At 49.8% G+C, this 3,955-nt stretch overlaps 1 long non-coding RNA gene across 1 annotated transcript; it reads left to right on the top strand.

Annotated features, from left to right (window-relative positions):
* The first annotated feature begins 956 nt into the window (after nucleotides 1-956).
* Nucleotides 957-3,620, top strand: LOC109274006 (uncharacterized). Its single transcript, XR_002083376.2, has 2 exons — nucleotides 957-1,290; nucleotides 1,979-3,620. It is a non-coding gene; the product is annotated as an uncharacterized LOC109274006 (long non-coding RNA).
* The last annotated feature ends 335 nt before the right edge of the window (nucleotides 3,621-3,955 follow it).

Below are 3,955 nucleotides of genomic sequence, written 5' to 3'. Positions count from 1 at the left end.
GTGGCACGGCAGGGCACAATGGACTCCCGTGTCCTCTGTCACGTGGCCAAGACCACTCAAAGCCAGGTCCTTCTTGATTTGCCCCGACTGGATATGACGTTTCTCTTCTGAACCCTGTGTCTGTATTCGTTCCTCTTTAATGGAACCAGTTTCTTCCTGCCAGGGCTGGCTACATATTTCCCAGGACCCAGTACTCAGAGAAAAGACTGCGCCTTGTTCAACAGCAGCCAGAAAGCACCATTAAAGCTACCAACCCAAGACTCCACCCCGCCTTCTGCAGTCTCTTGACTGCCATGGGGTCTTGAATTCTCTGTTTCATGTCTTTTTGGGTTTTTTGTTTATTTATTTGTTTATTTTGAGACAGAGTGAGAGAGAGAGAGCAAGCGGGGGGGGGGGGGGGGGCAGAGAGAGGGAGAGAGAAAATCCCTTGCAGGAGCCGGATACGGGGCTCAAACTCACAAACTGTGAGGTCGTGAGCTGAGCTGAAACCAAGAGTCAGATGCTTAACCGACTGAGCCACCCAGGCGCCCCTATTTAATGTCCTTTTAAGTAAAAAGAAATAATAATAAGATGGGTTTTTTAACATTTATTTATTTTTGAGAAGAGAGAGACAGAGCATGAGTGGGGCAGGAGAGAGAAAGAGGGAGACACAGAATCTGAAACAGGCTCCGGGCTCTGAGCTGTCAGCACAGAGCCCGACGCGGGGCTTGAACTCACAGACCATGAGATCATGACCTGAGCTGAAGTCGGAGGCTTAACCGACTGAGCCACCCAGGCGCCCCAAGATTTTAAATTATTAGCATGAGTGTTATTACCAGTAGTGTTGATAGTGGGCAATGCCAGCTGTAAGCGCAAAGATAAGGGCAGTTAAGGTGTATGTGGAGTCACCGAAATGACCCCGTCCGTGTGTCAGGGCTCGTCACACGAATGTCCTGGACAGGGCAGCCCCGTGATGTCTGACCTGTGGGGGCGGCGGGAGACCACACCCGTCACAGCAACCACACGCAGGTCCCCTGCTCGTGCCCACCACCCCCCCCTCCCCACCCCAGCAGACTGCACTTCCAGAACACCAGAGGAAAGAGAAAACGATTTCAAAATGCTGCCAGCGGAGCATGAAGCCAGCCTGGGCTCTTCAGAGCGCGAGCCCCAAGCAGCACCGCAGATTGCACACCCTGGACGCAGCCTCCTCCCTGCTTTGTTTTCCTGTTGCTTGAGACACGGCTGCCCTCTGCCCCCAGACTGCGAGCTCATTCAGGAAGGAGCCTGAGCCTCTCCGGTGTCTTACATAAAGTGACTTAATGAATGAATGAATGAATGAACAGTCAGTACGTGTGTTTGAAGTCGGGACTCACTTCGTCCTAATTCCCAAGGGGGCCATGTTAAGAGGTGGGGCCTTTTTGCCCATTTCTTCACTGGATTATTTGTTTTTTGGGTGTGGAGTTTGGTGAGCTCTTTACAGATTTTGGATACTAGCCCTTTGTCCCATATGTCATTTGCAAATATCTTTTCCCAGTCCGTTGGTTGCCTTTTAGTTTTGTTGATTGTTTCCTTTGCTGTGCAGAAGCTTTTTATCTTCATGAGGTCCCAATAGTTCATTTTTGCTTTTAATTCCCTTGCCCTTGAGGGTGGGTGATGGGTACTGAGGAGGGCATCTTTTGGGATGAGCGCTGGGTGTTGTATGGAAACCAATCTGACAATAAATTTCATATTTTAAAAAAAAAGAGGTGGGCCTTTGGGAGCTGATTAGGTCACAAGGGTGGAGCCGTCATGAATGGCATTAATGCCCTTATAAAAGGGACCCTCAAAAGCCCCCTGTCCCCTCTACCAAGAGAGGACAGAGAGGGAAGGTGACTGGCTGCAAACCAGCAACTGGGTCTTCTTACCAGACAACCAATCTGCCGGCACCTTGATCTGGGACCTCCAGTCCCCAGAACTATGACAGACAAATGTATAAATCTATGCTATTCTTGTTACACAGCCCAAACAGCCCAAGACAATGTTCAAGCCAGATTTCAGCCCTTCTTCAACAACCGCTTTAAAAAGCAGGCGTGGCTAAGTTATAATGGCCCATGTTTCTCTTTGGGGGATACGGGAGTCCATGTGAAAAGCCATGATTTTCAGATTTCACACATGAGAGGGAAACATCCTCCCTTTCAGCAGAGGGGAGCACTGTTCTCGAAAGCACATTCGTACAAGTGGACGACCCAGAGCCACCGGACCTGAAGTATCCCAATGTCTCTGGCGGGAATTCACTCATTTATCCATTTACTCCACAACTGACTATGTAGTCAGTGCCTACTATGTGTACAGGGGCACATGAGTGTAGAAAACGGGCTCACGGAGCATTTTCCAGGGAAGGGACAGACAACAGACAAAACACGTAAGTACGAAGAGAAGACAGTGTGAAGAAACCTTGAACAGAGGGGCTGGGACGCTGGGGGTGCAAGGTGCACGTCTCAGTCGCTGATTGGAGAAGCCCTCTCATAAAGACGGCGTTTGAGCAAGGGCTTGAATGAGGTGGGGTGAACTCCGGCGCTGCTCAGGGGGAGAACGTTCCAGGCACACGTCAATGCTCACACAGTGTCTGGTGGGTGTTATCGGGCCTCCTGGAAAGGGAGGCCAGGTGGGCTTGCAACCAATGCGCTGCTGGTTTCCAGGTTCCCGCCACCCCTTGTCAAGACACAACCCTGCCTGACTCAGCATGATGCGGGGGGAGCACCTCCCACACATCAGGCTGGAATTCCGCAGCTGAGACACTTCTGGGGACTTGTGGGTGTTTCTGGGGGGTTTCGCGTGGCTTCCGTAACAGAACACCAGAAACAGGGGGTCTCGAACGACAGAAATTTACTGTCTCCCAGTTTGGGGACCCCGAAGTCCAAAATCAAGGGGTTGGTGCGGCCGTGCTCCCTCCAAAGGCTCCAGGAGAGGATCTGTCTATGCTGGTGGCTCCAGGCTGTTCTTGGCTTGCAGACGCATCCACGTCAATCTCTGCCTCCATTTCCACGTGGTCGTCCCCTCCTCTGAGTTCTCTCCCTTGAAGGACACCAATCGTGTTGGGTCCGGGCCCATCCTAATGACTTCATCCTAATTTGATGACACCTGCAAGGACCCTACTTCCAAATCAGGTCACCTTCACAACTACCAGGGCGTTAGGACTTCAGCCTGTCTTTCGGGAAAACACAACTTAACAAGCAGTGGAGGAAAGATAATTATTCTGTTGACCCACACAGAGATCATATCATTCTGGTGGTTCATACACTTGGTCGCATGAAGACAGGCCGCCTATATGTACCAGCTGGAGGTGAGACTGTCAAAGTGTCTTTCTTGTCACTCGGGGCTGTGCAGACACAGGTGCTCTGGTTGGGAGCGGCATTGCCCATTAATTACTGGCTGCCGTGATTTCTGTGGGGAGATAATTACTCGGTTTTGTTCACTCCGGCACAGGAAGAATATGCTCCCATCCAAGCCGGGTACCACCACGGTCTCCTGGGTAACCCGGGATGTCTCCTGGCTTCTGGTGTCTCATTTCTGGTTTCCAATTTTCTAATGCTTTTGGTCGGCAATTCCCTGTGGTTGAATCCTTCCGGCTTCGTCTTTATTAAAAGTCTTTAGATGTTGAATTTAATCTCATTTTGGTATTCATGGGGAACATACTCAGAGTTTTGCTTGGTTTTGTTTTTCCAAAGGACTAAGAAAATTAACTGCTACGAACAACTGTACTGCTCTTGTCCCTCATCGAACATTCCTTGTATACCTGTACCCAGAAGCCTCTGGGTTTTGTGTTTTTTTGAAACAATAACCAAAGAACAATAGATTTCCACTTGGGGTTGCTGTCTTGGACAGATGGCTCAGCACTTTCTCATTTAGCAAAAGAACAATGACATGGGATTTTTTTCCCCCTTTCCTACCAAAGCCTGCTGTCTTTATATTTAATTAACTATTCTGCTTTTAGACA

This window comes from Panthera pardus, unplaced genomic scaffold (assembly GCF_024362965.1).
Source record: "Panthera pardus isolate Hobbes unplaced genomic scaffold, ASM2436296v1 HiC_scaffold_11, whole genome shotgun sequence".
In the NCBI taxonomy this organism is placed as follows: Eukaryota; Metazoa; Chordata; class Mammalia; order Carnivora; family Felidae; genus Panthera; species Panthera pardus.
This window is presented reverse-complemented; position numbering and strand designations above follow the sequence as displayed.